Below are 19714 nucleotides of genomic sequence, written 5' to 3'. Positions count from 1 at the left end.
CCCAACTACATTATGGAGGTTTAAGTCTAAGCCCTATTCACTAAGGCATAGAGTGCACAATAGATTTTACATAACTTTAAGAAGCTGAGCCGTTTGTTGTGCTCAAGCATTAATTCCCTTCACCATGTATTCTCTGCTTTACAGAGAGTAAAGACCAGAAAGCTGATGTTGGATATTAAGCCATTTAAATATGATCACAGATGGCTTATTTTTAGGAATAAGGTCTAAACCTTTAAGACAAATGTTTTGGAGAATATTTATCAGAAATAAACTTTAGTCCCTTGAGTCTTTGGGAACTGTGAATTTGAGAACAAGAACATAGTACATTCCTGTGTCTCCCTCCATCTCCATTAAACATAGATAGAACTTCAGCTTCTATTCATGAGGGATTAACTGCTATAGAAGTCTGATAGGGGTTCCTTGAGTCTTTGGTTGATTAACAATCTATGCACCCACTGTTTGTTCAAAGAAGTAAAGGGAAATATGAATATAATAAGGAGAAAAAGGGAAAACATCCCATGAAGTTGGACAAGAACAACTTTCAAAGTAAAATAATTACTTTGAAATAAATAATAAATAAATAATTCCCAGAGCTCAAACAGGACTGGAAGTTGTTTGACTGATGTCCAGCCAGAGAAAAGATAGATTGTTAAATTGGACATTTACTAGAGACCTCCAAAGGGCCAAGTCTTAGAAGTGGGGCAAGATGGCTCGAAACAAGGGCTCCTCTAGGCCCTCTTAAAAAGAGTTTTTAAAAATACTGCAAAAGGGGTCAAATTAATGGTGAAAGCAACTTAACTACCTGCCAGAAAATGTTTAACACTATTTAAAGGACTACTACAAAATCAAGGTATCAGCAATGTTAAATTCGCAAACCTGAGCAACCAATAAAAAATTACTATATACAAAAATTCAGAAAAATGCACTTTGGAGAAAAAAGCATCAGTAAAAATAAACCCAAGAATGATAGAATGATGAGATTAACAGGATTGTTAAAACAGCTATTATGAATATGTTCTGTTTAAGTAATTAAAGAAAAACATGGACATAATGAGGAAAGAAATGGAAGAAATAAAAACTAAATAGAACTTCAATGAAAAATACACTATCTGAAGTGAAAATATAGTGTGTAGATTTAAGAGCAAATTAGACATTGCAAAAGTAAAAATCAGTAACTTCGAGTTATAGAAATGTAAATCCAAACACAGAAAAAATTTATCCAAAAAGAAACAGAGAAAACAGACTTGAAAATAATGAACAGAGCATCCATGAGCTGTAGGGCAATATTAAGCTGTCAAACATGTATAATTTGAATCCTAGAAGTAGAGGAATATGGGGAATAGACAAAAATGTTTGAAGAAGTGGCCAAATTTTTCAAATCTGACAAAAACGTTAGACCTACAGTTCCAAGAAACTCAATAAACCTCACGTATAGGAAACATAACAAAACCACACCAAAGCACATCATAATCAAATTGCTGAAAACCAGTGATAAAGAGAAAATCCTAAAAAGAATCCAGGCTTCTGGTTTGGTATATAAGGAGCTTGGAACTCATCATTCAATCAGAACAATAAATAAAAAGCTGAACAAAATGAAAAAGCAACAATTTCTTAAATTTGTCAGAGAAGTGAGGTTACAGGGCAAACCATTGTCCCCGGAATTGGAGAGACGCAGTTACAGAGAACCACAACTAATTGGAGCAGAGAGCTCTGTAGGAACCAATACCAGGTAGAAATTCCAAATTGTTATTGACATATTGTTGGAGGCTCATTGTGGACAAGTGTGAGAGCGAAAAACTCCAGAGGGGACTAGTCATAGAGGAGCCTCTGCACTTTGGTTGAGTTTTACCTCTAGGAACCCTACCAGGTTCTCATGGTAAATATTGGAGGGAAAAAAAAAATCTTTCATGCTTCCGGTAGGGGGAAGGGAAAAGAACCATTTTGAAATATGCTAGAACATTCTGTTCTTAAGAAGTCCTGCCTTTAAGATAAACTATTTTAGTATAAAATAATATTGAATATCAATTATAATTGAAAAATAATAATTAATTTTAAAAAAGATAAAATATTTTACAAGAAATAACCAATTGGGTTTTATTAGAGCCCAGCCAGGCTAGGGGAAGGAAAATTCCCAACTCCAGCCCCCTCTTGCCATTCTGTCCCACCTAAGAGGGGAAAAAACTGACAAGCTCTCATGAAGTTCACAAGAGCCTAGAGGCACAGGCTCACTAAAAGACTGAGACTAATCATAGAATTATAGAATGCTTCCCCTTTCTTCATTGTCTTACCACTACATAATAGCCTATTTACCTGAGTCTTTTTTTTTGACCCAATACGACATATAAAATAAAATTAAAAAAAAAAAGTTTTAACAGATAAAGCAAGCATTAAAATTAGACTAAAATATAACAGGGAAGTTGAAATTATCAGACTGGAAATTTAAAACAACTTGATCAATATACTAAAGGGTCTAATGGAAAAAGTAGACAACATTCAACAACAGATGGTAACGTAGGGGGAAAAAAATAGAAATCCTAAGAAAGAATTAAAAAGGAATTCCCAAATTCAAAAACACTAACAGAAAGAATGCCTTTCATGGGCTCATTAGATTAGATCTAGTTAAAGGAGGAATCTCTGAGCTTGAGGGTGTGTAAATAAAAACATGAGAAAATGAGAAAAAATGGAACAGGATACCCAAGAACTGTGGGATAACTACAAAAGGAGAATAAAAACAGAAGCAATATTTAAAGCAATAATGAATGACAACTTTCCCCAAATTAATATCAGACACCAAACCGCAGATCCAAAGCTCAGAAAATGCAAATAGGATAAATTCAAAGAAAAGGAAAAAGAAACTATGCCTAAGCATATCATATTCAAACTGCAGAATTTAAAAGATAAAAAATATTGAAAGTGTGGGGGTGGGGAGTGGAATACCTATAGAGGAGGAAAGATAAGAATTATGTCCAAAATTTCCTTAGAAACAATGTAAACAAGAAGAGAGTGGAGGGAAATATTTAAGTATTGAGGGGGCGGGGAGAACCTACAATTCTGTGTGCTGTGAAAATATCTTTAAAAGAGAAAAATAAAGACTTTCTCAGAAAAAAAAAATGAGAAAGCTTATTGCCAGTGGGTCAGCCTTACAAGAAATGTTAAAATAAAACATTCAAAGAGAAGAGAAATTATGTAGATCAGAAACTTGTATTTACATTAAAAAAAAAAAGACCATTAGAGGAGGTAAAAAGCATCCAGAGTAAAAATAAACATTACATATGGAGACATAAAATAAATATGACCGCAAACCTCAGGAATACATTCAAATGGCATCTTTCAAGTGCAAGGGAAGAGGGAGAGAGCTGTCAACCTAGAATTCTAAACCTAATGAAAATACCATTAAAAGATGAAAGTTATTTAAAATTAAAGGCTTTCAGAAGAATGAAAGCTAAGAAAATTCAATCTGTACTAGAAAGCATTGTTGAAGGAAGCTTTTCAGACTGAAGTGAAATGGTTTTTGATGGAAATTTGAAAACACACACACACATTACGAGCACTGGAAATGGTAAATATGTGAGTAAATAGAAATGATATAATTTTTCCAATTACTGTCTTGTAAATGTAATTGACTGTTTAAAACAAAAATAGTAACGGTGGTCTGGGAGGCTTTTAATATATGTAGATACGTGTAGTAATAAAATATATGGGAACAAAGGATAAGAAGAGAGAAATGGAAGCATACAAGGTGTAAGGTTCTTCAACCATATGAGAATTTGTACAATGTTATGTGAAGGTGACTGTGATTAATTTTATATATATATATATAATTATATATAATTATATATATATATAAAGAGAGAAAGAAAGAGAGAGAGTAAATCTTAGAGCAACCACTAAAAATAAAAATAAACAAAACATATTGTTAATAAGCTAATAGAGATAAAATGGAATACTAAAACCAGAGGGTAGGAGGTGGGAGGAGGTAGACAGGGTAAAGGGGGTCAAATATGCGGTGACAGAAAGAAATCTAACTATGGGAGGTGAACACACAGTGTAAATATATACACCTTACTGCTAAAGTGTACAGCCGAAACTTATTGGATTTAGTTAACCAATGTTACCATAAAAAAATTAATTAAATTTAAAAATAACACTTGATGCATTGATAACATAAAAAAAAATGGAGTACTAAAAAAAGTCAATCAATTCAAATAAGGCAGGAAAAGAGGGCAAAGAACAAATGTGACCAAAAAAACAAACAGGAATATGGTAACTAGAAACCCAGCTGTATTGATAATTATATTAAATATAAGTGTTCTAAGCACTGTAATTAAAAACAAAGATTATAAAATAAAAAATAAGAACCAACTTCATAACAGTTTACAAAAACATACTTTCAATATAAGGAAAGAAATAGATTAAAAATTTTAAAAAAAGGAAAAATATCCCATACAGACATTAATAAAAAGAAACCTAGAGTGACTATATTAATAGGATATAACATAGACTTCAGAACAAGTAATATTTCCAGGAATGAAGAAGGCCACTACATTATGATAAAGAGGTCAAAATATCAAAAAGTGAGTGTTGTATATGTATGCACCTAATCACAGACCTTCAAAAAACATGAAGCAAAAACTGATAGGACCAAAAAGAGAAAAGGACAAACCTACATATGTCATTGAAGACTTCAATTAATAGCACCAGCAGACCAAAAAACAAAAAACAAACAAAAAAAACCTGTAAGTATGACACTTGAGCAGCACTGTCAACAAACTTGAGCTAAAAAACACTTAGAGAATGTGCCAGCCAAAATGAAACACAGGAAAAAAATGTTTCAACAATTTTATGCATAAAAAATAACATTATAAAAGTCTGAGAAAAAAGTCATATGAGAATTATTATGTTTTTAATCTTAAAGAAGACCTAGCTATAACGTGCAAATCAAGTAGCTAAAAGAAAAGGATGATAAATATAACTATATGAAAGTAAAAATTTCTTCATGGAAAAAACCTTCATAAGTAAATTCAAAATTAAATAAACCAAGGAAAATATTTGCTACTCCAATCATATAAGAAACTGACAACCATTGTATAGAGTTCTTCCACAAATAAGAAGACCACTAATGCAATAGAAAAATGAACAGGACATTAAAAGCTCTAAGAAAAAGAAGTGTTTTTAAATATATGAAAGTATACTCAGTCTCATGCACAATATCATTTTTTTTTTTCAGTCAAGTGATGAAGACAAATGTTTGCTAACACTCTGAGGACAGTGTAAAAGCTAATTGTGGACATCTCTTCCCAGCTCCACATACAGAGATTTCATGTCGATAGCTTAAAATCAGCCATGATTCAAAGTATTTATATCCTGGAAATTGGCAGATGCTACAAATCAAGTTTTTCTCTCCCCTGAAAGACGGTTAATCATTAACCAACATACCACCAGGTGAGAGTGGGGGGAAATGGTCCGCTCATACCGTTGTTCTGAGTATAAAGCAGCACAATCTCCACATGACATTTTAATATCTAGCAAAGTTATCGATTGTGCACTTTAAAGCAAAAATTCTACTTATAGGAACATGGCCTAGATATTTTTGCACATGTGTGAAATGGTATGCATTTTTTTCTGGGAATAATCACAAATGTCTGTTAATAGAGGATTGATTTAAAAAATTGTACATTTTATACAGTGGAGTGCCATGCGGCTATTAAAATAGATGAGAACGTCCTTTATGTCCTAACTTATAATGAGATCCATGAAATATTTTTAACTAAAATAAGCAAGATTTTGAAGAAGAGAATATATTTACATATATTTGCTACCATGTGCACAAAATATCTTTGAAAGTATCAGAAGAAGTATCAGTTATCTCTGGGGAGTGGAATGCCTGGAGGATAGGAGTGGGAGGGAAATTTCACTGTATTTCAACACTTTTTTTGAATTCTGCATTATGCACAGTATTGCTTAATAGGTAAATAAAAGTTCAATCTGAAGGTCATAAAAATGTCAGTGTATTGTGAGATAGAGGCTGTTTTATATAATGATGATGCAGTTGGAATAATCTTTCTCAAAAGCAATTTGGTAATATGTAATGAGAATTTTTAAGTAGTTCTTACTCTTTAATATAGCAATTATACTTTTCGTATCTATCCTGAGAAAATAAGCAGAGATAAAAACAAAAATTTATATACCAGATGTTCAGCATGGTGTTATTTATAACAGTGAAAAGTTAGAAATAACCTAAATGGTCAGTGAAATGGAAATAGTTAAGTAAATTTGGTTCAGCCATACATCTGAAGGAATAGCCATTAAAAACAAAGTCTTGAAAAAGTTTAATAACGTTTAAAATATTATAAATAGAAAAGTAAAATGCAAAGTTTCACACATGGAATGACCCTTATTTTGCTGAAAAGCAATGTGTACACATTAACATGCTTATATATACATACAAATACGGGAAAAATAAACAACATATTAAGAGGATTGTCTCTGGTTGATCATTTAACATCATGGCATTTCAGTTTCTTGGTATGATTTTCAGTATCTTCTTGATAATTGACTATATTTTTCAAATTTTCTATAATTAGCATGTTTTTTAAAAAATATATTTCTCTTTATTCATTCATAGATACCAATAAAGCAACTGAGAAAAAAAATCAATGGAAAGGGAAGAAAAACATGAATTTTTCCATCCCTTTCTTTAAATGAGCATTTTTTTAAAGTCGGCTTAAATTATATTTAGAAAAATTGAACTCCGATGCTTTACAGCATCTCAAACAAAGAAACACCTTGCATCCTATTGTACAGTCTCCTCCCAATCACTCTATACATTGTTGCCAAATAAAACATATAGAGCTATAAAACATCTATAAAAATAAAGGCAAAAATACAAATATATCCACTATTACGAAATTATGTTTTTAAAAGTGGGGATTCTGGAAAGAGAAGATTCTGCGGTCAAATAAAACAACATTAAACTGTATTTTATGGTCTTTTCCTCTTAGGGATATGTAATTAACATTACCACATTAAAGTTTTTGAGTGATCCTGCAGTAAAAAAAAAAAAAAAATGTTTAAAAACTGTTTAACCTATAGTTTTTTTCTCTTCCTCCCTCCCTTTCTCTAAATATCTAAATATGGCTTAGTGTTCCAAAGAACACAGTTTAAAATATGATGATCTCAGGAACTTTTGAGGCCCCTTTATCTGATCTCTAATATTTTGGGTTCCATGTCATTGGCTCACTATAACATCAGTGAGAACTAGTTAGGGGCTGTCCTAACTCTCCTCTCTTCCCTAAGGCCATAAATCACGGCTGATCACTTTATTGTCCTGACTACCTCCAGCCCAGCAGCAGGGTTTACCTGTACACTATCACTCCTGCCCAGCAGCACATCAGCAGGAAACGTACTAGAAAGTACTTGGATGCATATTAAAACACTGTGCACTTGTGTTTCTGATAGAACAAAAAAATCGTTTCCACAAAATTTTTCTATTGCTCAGCATTCGCATTTCCTTTAGAAGAGGTTTCTGCCTTTTCAGTTTTTTCTGCTCAGTTTTTTCTTCTCCCTTGCTGTCCAAGGAAGCCTGTGCCATTTTTAGAGGTATTCTTTAAGCTTTAGAAATGCAGATTTGGGAGGAGGGGGTATGGGGAGAAAAAGAGGTGACTGGCAAGCTGTAGGGGGGAATTTTAAAAGAGAAATATGAGGAGAGATATGGAATATAGGAGGAGAGAAGTAGAAGGAAGAGAGAGATAGGGTTTTAAGAATTGTTCCTATGGAATGTATATTATCTTCATGGCATTCAAGAAACGTGGAAAGGAAGGAAAGAAGGGACGGAGGGATGAGTTGTTTTGAAAATTCTGCTTTGGTTGCTAGAACGAAGTTCTTCGACCATAACAGCTCTTAGATGGACCATAGGAGTCACCTTCAATAGTGTAACAGGTTTAAAAGCCCATACCATAATTAGAAGATTATATGGGCTTGGAAAAAAACTGCTGGGATACTGCCAATCACTCAGCCTCTTTGATGAGAAAAAAGAGAGGAAGTTGAACATATTCTGGAGCATAAAGAGGGAAAAGAATAGCAGCTCTGAAATTAGTATCTTAGTCACTCAGGTAACTGCATCTTAATTAGAAAACATGATTTAGGAGAAACTGAATGATTCTAAATCCTGAAGAATACTTTCTGTTCTGAAAGGAAACCAAAGAACTGAACTTTCCACAGGACAAACTGATAAAGAGAAAAAAACCACAATCAAAGCCAAGGCTGAACAGAGGAACTGCAGCAAATAGGAATCCAGATAGCTCATTAGACAGTAACAGTTCACTAAGCACAGTTTGAAAATACAATAATGAGATACCTGTTTTTCAATGCTCAGAGCATTAAAACAGGAAAATATTGACAAAACTCAGTGCTAAAAAGGATGCCAATGGATGGGCACTTTTATAAACTGAAAATGCAAGCAAGAGAGCCATGCCAAAGGGTAAGTTTAGGCTATTAAAACTAAGCTGCATAAACAGATCAGAAGCCAGGGAATAGAGGCAGGTGACACTCACTGATCGAGAAGGGATCAAGGTGACTGAGCAAAAATGGATTGAAGTGAGATGCCCATTTCTGGATTGGTTTGGTTTTGTTTAGTTCTTGTTTTTTTTGCCTCATACAAGGGACAGAAGGAAAAAAAAAAAACAGGCTAAAGGAAACTCTGGACATTACACAGAACTCTCAGTACTGAAGTCACAAGATATCTGTGGATAATTATGGAAAAACGAGACACCAGATTTTAAAATACAAAGTTTTCTGAGGAGATACATGGAAAAACATGTTTTATATTAGAAAACACTTATTTGTACCTATGCATTATGATTACTAAAAACTGCTGGATATCCATGTTCACTCACTTCTTAGAGATTAAAGTTAGCACTAATTTATGCTATAGTTGTTAAAGTAAGGTAGGTTTAGAAAATGCTGCACTAGTTGGGAGTAAGGGTAAGATAAATCTCATTTTAGTCCCATGTTCCCTTGGGGGCAGCTACTCACCCTGCAGGCATATTGGTCATGTTGGGGATTTGATGAGGACTTTTTTTGTAGAATTTATTGATAAAACGTGATACTCATGTCTTGACTTTGTAACTTAAGTGTTTCTTCCCTCATCACCTGCTCTCTGCCTCCCCCCTCCCAAGTTATGGTGGTATTACTTTGTAGCCTTCAATAGCAAAGAATTCCACCTTCCAATCAGTTTTACTTGGGGAGAATTTTCTTGAAACACATGTGTTACCTCAGGTAATTCTAGTAACAAGTAGGTGACTCTGCTGACCTGCATTCAGCAGAGAACTGAAACCAAAGTAGAGGCCCAATTGGGAAACTGGCCGTATGCCTGGCATCAGGAAAGGAAGCTTCATGCCTTGGGGCTCAACTTTTTCTTCTAGCACAGAAGCAGGGACAGAGTAGGCTATACCCACCAGTGGGGTGGGAGGGTCCAACATACTGCCCCTAGCATCCTGGACAGTATTAAAGTGGTAAGCAGCTGTTCTTTCTTAGCAGCTGGATTGGAAGAGCTGGGATAGGCTAGGTCGATAAGTAATTTTAGTGGAATTTCCAAAATTTGAGGTCACCCCTTTCTCTTTTTTTATGCCTGGAAAGAATCTAATACCCATTGTCCGAGTCATGACAATTTTTGTTTTCATAAGGCCTCCAGGTATTTCTCCTTTCATGTAGGACTTTCAAGTGTTTCTCCTTATCAAAACAAGTGAGCACTCTAGCAGTTGAGATCGCCTCTCCACTCCATGCCTTTTACCAACTCCCTATCTCTACGTACCTTCCTGTACACAGCTCTGTTACTCTTTGAAGCCCCGTGGAACAGATGAAAATGTCTGCCTGTGCTATCTCTTTTCTCGGAGCTGTCTGACTCACAAGTGGATCCACAGCAGACCAGAGGAGTTCAGTCTCACATTTACTGAGCACCTACTCGGTGCCAGGCTTTGGGGCAGATACTGGAGACATGATCATGCCATTGTGGAGCTTTTCTTCATCAGCTCTTGTTCTGAAACAGGAGGCAGACTTTACAAGGTTTGGCAAAATTCTGCCTTGAAGATTTAGAAGGAAGTGCCAGCCCAAAATGCAATGTGACTGTACTTTATTCAGTCAAACGTGACTGGGTAAGTGATACAAAGCACAAGCTTTGTGGGGTGACAGACCTTTGCCTGGTTTACCCTGGTTTCAGCCACATGGCTCCCTGCTCCAGCTCTTCTGATGAGTGCTCAGGGACCACAACTCTGGTCATCTCTGAGGAAGGATTCCTAGCAGTTGCTGGCCACACTTGAGGGGTGCAGGGATGTCAGACCCATGGGCAGAGGTTGAGGTCAGCCAGAGCTCTGGGCTGTCAGAACCAGCTCCTGGGACTGAACCACGAAACCGAGCCTCCCGCAGAACCCTGGGACACCTTCCTTTCCAGGTAGAATCCACCGCATTCATCTGGGATCATTTCTATAACAAAGGGAAGCTGGATAGAAAAGAGGAAAGGCAGCCCTTATGGGTGAAAGGCTCGGGAAAGGCGTGGGGAGCCAGCTCAGGCATCACACGAAGCTTTGCAAATGGAAAAGAAACAGCTGGGTGATAATTTCCACCATGTTTGATACCATACAGTTGATGTCTGCTTCGGGCTGGTGTGGTTTTTAAAATAAAACACTTCCCCCGCTAATAAGCTGGCATAGCTCTGTTCTTTTTTTTTTTATAAAATGGTGTGGATGATGTAGTTCTACCAACACTTTCTTGTTTTCTTTAACCATAGTTCTTTCATCTCCTTATACCTCTCAGCTACAGATGTATTATTCATATTCACTCCCCTCTCTCCCATCTCCTTTTTGCTGTAGGTATTTAGGTCCTTCTAATAAGCGCAGCGCAAAGCCGATGCAATTTATTGAATACCAACTCTGTGCCAGGTATGTGTTTAGCGCCACATATGCACGTCTCATTTAATCTTCCTAGTAACTTTAGGCGTACATCTCCAGTTTACAAACAAGCCCAGAGAGGTTTAGTAACTTGCTCAAAGTTGCACAGTTTCTGGTAAGTGGTGGAACTGGGATTTGAGGGTATGTCTGTCTGATCCTAAAAGTGTGCTCCCAGCGTTGCCTCCAGGCTCTGCACTGCTCTGTTAGGTAAGAGGCAGCTCTTCACATCTCACTTTAGTGTCAGTGATATTGGCAGAAGACAAACGGGCACTGCATTCAGCTGCTGTTCCCAGGGAGTGGCAGGACCACACTACCTAGGGATCCGGGTATTTGCTATTGGCAGAAGCCCCTCCAGGCTGGCCCAATGCTTCAAGCAGGCCATCAGGGAGCCCCCAACTCCCCCATGGGAGCAGCTACTATTCCCAGCTTGGAGGTTTGAGCAGGGCCCCCAAAGAAAGAGCTAATGCAAACCCAAACTTTACTCCTCCCTCTTCCAGCGATTGCAGCTCCTGGCTCTGGCTGGAGGTCTAGATTGCCAGATAAGGAAGGAGCTGAGCCAATTTTCTCGTTGCTTCTTGGCACCGGGCACTCGTGTTTTTCCAGCAGCTGCAGGCCCTACATCCTTCCTGGAGACTCTAGGGTGGAACACAAGCAAACTCACCTCTTCCCGTTTCCCCAGTTCCTGGCGTGGCATCTGTCTGGATTCGCTATGCTCAGAGCTTCCCTTTTCTGGTTGGGGGCTTCCACATGACCCCCATTAGAAGAGGATGTTTTTGAGGGGCTCCTGAAAATGCGTTGCAGGTGGGCTCCTGGCCATTTGACTTGCCTACCGCCGCCTCAGCTGTTTGCTTTGCCTAATTGTGTTTTCTTTGCTGATTTGTCTCAGTAAAGTTTTTCTTCCCCACTTTGTCCAAGGTCTGCACGGTGCATCTGGTACCCATTTGGCTGGGGAGGAGGGAAAGGCAGGGTGGCCAATGGAATGCTTGGCACGGGGCTGCAAGTACTAAACTGAGGAGAAAGGCAAGGACTGTGAGAGCTTGGAGAACGTGGTCGGTTGGAGCCTTTGCACAGTGCAGAAAATCCACAACCTCCATTTTTCGCTTGGTATCTGTCCAGAAACCGCACCTCAAGAAGGCCAAGGATTTGATGTGATTCTGAAACTCGATTTCATCCTGTTTCAGTCTCAGCTCCAGTGGCCCATCTCTCTCTCACACAGTGCCCAGGGCTTCTTGGCAGGCGGCCAGGGTACCACGAGGCCCTGCCTGCAAGGAGGGGAGATGGAAAGGACCAGAAAAGATCACCTGTGTCTCTACTTTTGCATTCGTCTAGTTTGGAGTCGGCCTCTTGTTCTGCAGCAGGGATTTTGGCTCCCCGCCCTGGGCTTGTTCCAGGAGGTGAGTAGAAGGAAGAGTGAAGCAGCGCCGTTTGGAATCCCCGTTTCTGGCAGGGGCCCGGGCCGGCCGGCCGCGGCAGAGGTGCTCCTTGCCTGTTTGCCTACCTGTCTGTCTGTGCCTCTGGCCGAGAGACCAAAAAGAGCATGCGCCTTAGAGTTACAGAGTTTGGGTTTTAAGTTACAGCTCCTGCACGGTTGTGTCATCCGGTAAGTGCCAATCATTGTAGAGCCCCAGTTTCCCCATCTGTGAAATGTGACAAATTGTATTGTCCTGAAGATTAACTGATTCAGAACACACGCCAACTCTGCAGCTCTCTAAGGACTCCACACATATGACTTCCTTCAGTCCACATAACCGTAGGAGGAAGGCCGTATCAGCATCGCCATCACCATCACATCCCCGTTTTGTGGAGGAGGAAACTGAGACATAGAGACGCTAAGTGACTTGTCCCTGGTCTCACAGCCAGGAAGTGGCTAAACTGGCAGTGCCAAGACTCCGGGCAGGGAATCTACCCAGCGTCGGCACAGCGAGGCAGCTGTGTTAAGTGAGGAAGCTCCTGGCACCCCCCAGGCTGGGGGAGACACACACCAAACAGAATTCTTTACTCCTACTATTTCCCGGCTATACCATCTGGAAGAACAATGATGTGGGAGCCGGCAAACAGAGTACAAGAATGAGATATGAGGAGAGACGGTTGGGTCAGGGAGCGCCACACGCACTCACACAAGCAAGGCTGGTGAGGACGCCCCGGCTGCGTGAAGGGACACAGAGCGTGGGTCAGCCAGGCTGCCCAGGCCACTTCGCTCGGGCCACAGCGCCCCCTGCCGGCTGCTGTGGAAACCCGCACAGTCTATTCTGACTGGCCCAAGGGATTGGCGGTGGCCCCTGAGATGCGGTGCTCTACCTGCTAAACATCTCCAGATTTAGGGCTCTTCCATCGGATTGCTCTTCCCCAGCCGCTTGGCACTTTAAGTGGGACTAGCACGCTCCGGAACTTGGCTGCTGTCCCTGCCTCTTCTTAATGAGAGAGTCTCTAATTTGGGTCCTGCCTGCACCCTTGCCCGCTCCTAGCCACATGCTGTCAGCTGTCACTACTGTGGTATTGGGGCAGGGGGACCAGAGCTTGTTTTCACCCATTCTCTTGCACCCTTGAATATTCAATTAGACTTAGAGGGTCCATAACAGATATGAAGGTACAAGAGTCCAGGGACCAGTTCTGTACAGGCTTCAAAATAGCTCTGCTCAAAAGAGTTAGAAGAATAAATAAATAAAAGCTCTGCTCAGCAGCAATGTGACAGTGTCTGTGCAGTGCTCCCCTGAAGCTGCTATGCAAATGCCCACGGAATCCACTGAGCACCCGCCCAGGATTTGGGGGATTTTGTGCAGGGGGCCACCCTTGACCAATGGAAGACAAAGCCTATGGATAAATGCTCACCCGTTTCATTCCCTGAGCAGAGAAATTTGAGCAGCATCCCAACGAGTTTTTCAGAAGGTCCCATGGGATGGATTGATCTGTTTCTCATAGAAGCAGCCGACTCAGCCATGCATCTTTGCCTTTTCCACGTTTCCCCTTTTCTCTGCTCAGGTCCTCTCTCTGCATCCCTGGGATCACTTCCTATATAAACTACCTCAGGTAAGCCTGTATCTCAGGCACAGCTTTCAGACTAAGATAGTCATGAATAAAGTTTAAAGAGGAAGGGGAGGATGTGAAACAATCTTTTTACAGACTGGGAAAGTGGACACATTAGAGAAGTATTATAAAACTGCCAAGCATACCAGGTTCCTATTATGTTTAAGTAATGTGTTTAAGATAACTCCCTGGCCGGAGTTATCTTCTACCACAACTCTGAGCATCTCAGGTGTAGTCACAAAAGATGTGGATGTAGACTTAATCTTGAATGCACTTCTGCCAGATGAATTTGATGGAAGGAGAAATGCAAGAGAAACAAGAGAACTCATGAAACAGTAATTATAATGTTGAACCATGGAATTACACAGAACAAGAAGGTAAGAGAAGATATGAGGGGAAGAATACACACACGCGCGCGCGCGCACACACACACACACACGATATCTGTGTAACTATTTTGTGTCTTTGTAGAGAAATAAAGGTAGTAGGGTCAATGGATTGATATCAGAGAGTGGCGATGACAAAGTGAAGAACACGAGCTTGAGAGTGTGGCTGAGGCGGAGTGGAGATGAAAGATTGTTGGAGACGAGGAGGTCACATAACTCAAAGAGCGAGGTATTGTTTGGGTCGCTCTTTTTTATAAGGCTGTTAAGTCACCAGGAATGGTGACAGGAATGGAGGGGACAACCCAGTGCTATAAAGTCATTAATGAATGAAGGAAAGCGGGTTGGTAGATATCATTCTCAAGTGAGGGTGGCAGGTGGTCAAATCTGGCATGGATTTCAAAGAGTCCGAGGGTGTTGAAGGAGGAGGGAAGAGAATGGAATTGCAAATACAATGAGACATCTACCCCACCCGAGGGCCCGCTGATAGAAGGAGAACGGAGGTGGGGCCAGACTGGCCTCTACTGGAGAGGCTGCATATGAGGTGCTGTTTGCACAGACAGCCAAATTTTCATTAGGGCAAGATATGAAGATATAGAGGCGCTTGCTGATGACAGACCCCAAATGTCAGGGCATACAGTATGTAAAGATTAGGAACATGGACAGAGAGTGAGAAATGGAGATAATACTTGCCTTATAGGATTACTGTAGTTTTGAGAGATAATTTTATGTAAAGATGATGGTGATAGTGGTGCGGGTCATTGCCAGAAGAGCAAGGATTGAAGATGAATTATAGGCAATGCCGGAAGAAGCACTGGTGTAGGAATCAAGTGTTCTTGAGTCTCATCCTGGCTCCATTATTAACTAGCTGTGTGGCCTTAGACAAATCAATCACCTTTCCTCTCTGAGCCATGGTTTCTCCATCTATAAAACAGCAGGGTTAGATAATATCAGTCGTTGTCAACGCCGAGATAGCAGAGTGGTCGTACATAAAATATAGATAATTTCCTGAAATGCTTTTTCAAAACATGAGTCTTTGCTGCCCCTTCCGCCTCCCCTCCCCCACACCCAAGGAATCAAATCTCATTCGCTGGGGGGTAAGGCCCCAGAATGTACACTTTGAAAAGTTTTCCCAGGTAATTTAGCAGTTGCTCCCTCCACCGCCACCCCTATTTTCTTTATTCGGGGAATCGTTTTCCCAAGAAGCTAGTTTTTCCTCTCCAGCATGTCATCGCTCAGAAGTGATAGTGAGAAACATGTGATCTGTCGGTGAGAGCTGGGTAAGAGCGTTATCAGAGGGGCCAGATGCCCAGAGCCCTGCCCTTGGTGGGCAGAGGGCCAAATAGCAGGCAGCATTATTTTTACAGCTTTATTCTCTGGCCATTTCCCCATTCAAATGCATAAGAATAGGAACTGAATCAGCACAGCTCATTTGTTGCTGTTATTTATAAGGGTGTTTGTTTGTTTACTTGCTTAATATCAGGCCACACCATGCTGTTGACCAGCCTAGGCATTGGCTACCTTGAGAAGGGTCAGCCAGTCTTTGTGGGGAAGCATAGGAGGCTCAGGTGCCGTGGTGGACAGCGAACCCAGTACACTGAGGACAGTCACCCCTCTGCCCCCAGCACCTAGACATATACTCTGCACATAGTAGCACTCAACAAATACTTGTTAAACTGAAATCTAAGGATAGGTAGCAATAAACCAAAACATAGCAGTTTACGGAAATTGATTGGTTTTCACTTACCTGCAGAAAAGAGAACGGCTGCAGAGAAATACAATTTTATGCTGAGCCAAACAAGCAGTACAGTTGAAGGACAAAATAAAATAAACGACATGCAAGGAATTAAAAGATGTCCACCCATAAGGTATATCTTTGAGCAGATATACTCAATTGTTTGAAGAAAGTGATCAATGACTAACAAGAAAGTAGTAAACCAGTAATAAACCTGTAAAATTAATAATTAAATCTAAAAAGTTTTTGGTAGCACGATGTAAAAAATTAATGGAGCTAAACTAGAACTAAAACCCCCAATTGTTGGGAAGGAGAAGATAGTTGAAAGAAGACTAATTTTGGAATTGTATCAAATCAATAGATAACTTTTCGGGGAAAATATAAAGATAGTGACAAGTGCCAGAGATTCTTAGAAAAACAAATGCTTAAATGTGCATTAAAATGTAAGGGTAACCACCAGAAAAAAAATGGAAATAGGGTGTCTAATGTCCATACTACTGGAGAGAAAAAAAAATTTAAAGAATTCAAAATCAGTTTTAAAAGATGTCAAAAAATGGAGAACTAACAAATATATATTTTATATTTTCCATGTAGTCTGCATGGAAAATATAAAATTATAGAAGTATATAGAATCATGTTAGTAATCATAATATATATATAAATGAATTAAATTTCCCCTAATGAAGGACAGAGATTCACATATTAGGTAAAATCCAGTTTGGGCCATGGCCTGGAAAGGTTAGAAGGAATTAGTTCTAGAGTATATACCCAGGAGTAAAATTTCTGAGTCAAAGAATGTGCCTATTTGTTTTTACTAGACATTTTCTCAACACTCTTCAAATTAATTTACCTTTACACTGACGTTAGAGTTCCTACTGCCAAATAGTGATAATATCAGACTTAAACATCTTTGCCAGTAAATCAAGAAGAAAATTTTATCTCGTTGTTAGTGTATTTTGTGTGACTTTGCTTACTAATGTGGTTGAGCATCTTTATGTGTGTTTTTTGACTTTTTCAGTTTATTATGTGAATGGCCTGTTCATCTGTCTACACATTTATACATTTTGACTCATGCTTATTAATTCATAGAATTTCTTTATAAATTTGGATTGTAATCTTTTGTCAGCCATGTGCATGACAATATTTCCCCCTTGTCTCTGATTTGTTTTTATAGTTTGTTTATGGTATTTTTGAGTCATACAAGTTATAAATTTTAATGCCATCAAATTTTATGACTATATTTATTATGACTTGTTTAAAAATCATTTTGTACTCTAAAGTCATAACCAGATTTTCCTCAGCCCAAACATTAATTACTTCCTTACAAAAAACATTCTCTAATCTCTCAAAATAGAGTATGTCCCATTGTTTTCTGCTTTCTCTCTTTTATTATACTTATCCCATCTTAATTATACATTTTTTTGTGTGATTGACAAAAGTCTGACTCCACTGCATTGTAAGCTCCATAAAGTCTCAGACCGTGTCGTATATTTTTTCTTTCATCATTACGTTCCCTGTAACATAAGAGCTGACATTTATTAAGTTCTTACTATATGAAGGCATTCATACTAGGACTTTACATGTACTCCTTTAATGCTCATGACAAATGCATGAGGAAGGTACTATATTATTCACACTTTAATGCCATAGAAACTGGGACACAGAGAGGCCGAATGGCATATTCAGCGTCACACAACTAGTAGAGAGCTGAGCTGGAATTCAAATCCAGATGGTTGGGCTCCATATCCTCTGCTCTCAACCTTTAATATACATGTTTCTCCTCAAAAGGTAGGAACTCAAATGTTTATTGGATGAAATGAGTGACAAATCCACAATTTTAGCATTGGTCTCTCAGGAATAGAAATTTTAATTTTAAAAAAGGAAAGGCATATATTTGAACAACAAACTACAAGATGTATCTTAAAAAATAAAGTTATTTCTAATGGAATAACATTTTTTCAAATACTCATGAGGCAGTAACCAAAATGTACTATCTACTATGATATAAAGAAAAATCTCAATAAATAGTAAGAAGCTGAATGTAGTCAATAAATTTACTGGCCAAATGCAATAATAGTATAAATTAACAACAGAAGGAAGGGGGGGGGGACATTTTGTTGTTGTTGTTCTTCTTCTTCTTTTAAGTGTAATATCGATAGTTAAATGCACAAGTATCTGGTGTAAAGCTCAGAGAATCCTGATATGCATACCTAGGTAACCATCATTCAGATCAAGATCCGAAACATTATCTTCACTCCAAAAAGATTCCTCATGCCCCTTTCTAGTCATTCCCCCACCTAGACACAATTATTGTTGGTTCTTGAACTCTATGTAAATAGCATCATAACATGCACTCTTTTGTGTCTGGCTTCTTTCACTCAGAGTAATGTTTTTGTTGTGTACAGCGGCAGTTCACTCCTTATTTCTTTGTTTATTTTCTAAGTAGTATCGTTCGGTATGGATATATCACTATCTGGTAACCCAGTTTTCGGTTTTGTGTTATTGTGGATAAAGGTAATATAAACATTCTTATACAAAAGTTTTTCTGAACACATGCATTCATTTCTTTTGGGTATATTGCCTAGTAATAGAATTTGTTTTGTTGAGTAGGGGTATGTTTAATTTTATTAGAAACTGCCCAACTACCACTCTAGAAAAGTAATTTTGCCATTTTGTACTTTTATTGGCAATGTATAAGAGTTTTTACTCCACTTTCTCACAAACATTTGATATTTTACATCTTCTAAATGGCAGCCATTTGGTGGATGTCAAAGCGTATCGCACTGTAGTTTTTATTTGCATTTCCCTAATGACTATTAATGTTGAGTACCATTTCACATGTTTACTGGCCATTCAAATATCTTCTTTTGTGAGTTGCCTGTTCAATTTTTTTTTTGCCAATTTTACAATGAGTTACCATTCCACTATTGAATATTCTTTATATAGTCTAGATTCATCTACCAGGAAATTTTAACACAGACTTTTAAATAATTCCCGGGTTAAAGGTAAAATCTTACTCAAATTACAAAGAACTTGGAAATAAATAAAAATGTGAGCAGAAACCTTGTGGAATACATGCAAAATGATATTCAGAGGATATTTTATGGCTTTAAGTGTCCTAATTAGATAATAAGAAAGAGTTTAAAAAATTAACTAAACTTATGAATCAAGAAGCTAAATAACAAATTATAAGGTAAATCCCACAAAAAGTAGAAGGAAAGAATTAATAAACATGTGCAAATACAGAGTTTAATTGAATAAAAGCAAAAAAGAAAAACTGAGCAAAACTTTGCAACTCCAATTATGAACAAGGAAGAAATTAATGAAACATTAGAAATTATAAAGAATATATATTCTGTTAAAGTATTTAAAAAATAAAAAAATACCATGTTCAACTTCATTAAATAAATTCGTAAGTCTAGATTTAAAAATGGGTAATGTCCTGGTAAATATAATTTCTAAAATTGACTAAAGAGAGATAAATAATTACAAAAACATTTAAAAGTCAGTTAGTTGAAAAGCTCAGATCACTGAGGAACAGATAATTTGGGAGTTATAGCACTTTGAGAACCATAGAATAAACTTAAAAGCTTCTCAGTTCCTCTATGAAGTTTGCATAACCACAAACC

General features: G+C 38.2%; 1 long non-coding RNA gene across 2 annotated transcripts in view; it reads left to right on the top strand.

Annotated features, from left to right (window-relative positions):
- LOC107498157 overlaps positions 1 to 19414 on the top strand; it is a 31985-nt gene extending 12571 nt beyond the window's left edge. For both annotated transcript variants that reach the window (XR_001593964.2, XR_001593963.2), the window contains 2 exons: positions 5228 to 5442; positions 9826 to 19414. This is a non-coding gene — a long non-coding RNA (uncharacterized LOC107498157). The remainder of the gene's footprint in view (positions 1 to 5227; positions 5443 to 9825) is intronic.
- Positions 19415 to 19714: the final 300 nt, after the last annotated feature.

The sequence above is a fragment of the Rousettus aegyptiacus genome, unplaced genomic scaffold (genome assembly GCF_014176215.1).
Source record: "Rousettus aegyptiacus isolate mRouAeg1 unplaced genomic scaffold, mRouAeg1.p scaffold_m13_p_8, whole genome shotgun sequence".
Lineage (NCBI taxonomy): Eukaryota > Metazoa > Chordata > Mammalia > Chiroptera > Pteropodidae > Rousettus > Rousettus aegyptiacus.
This window is presented reverse-complemented; position numbering and strand designations above follow the sequence as displayed.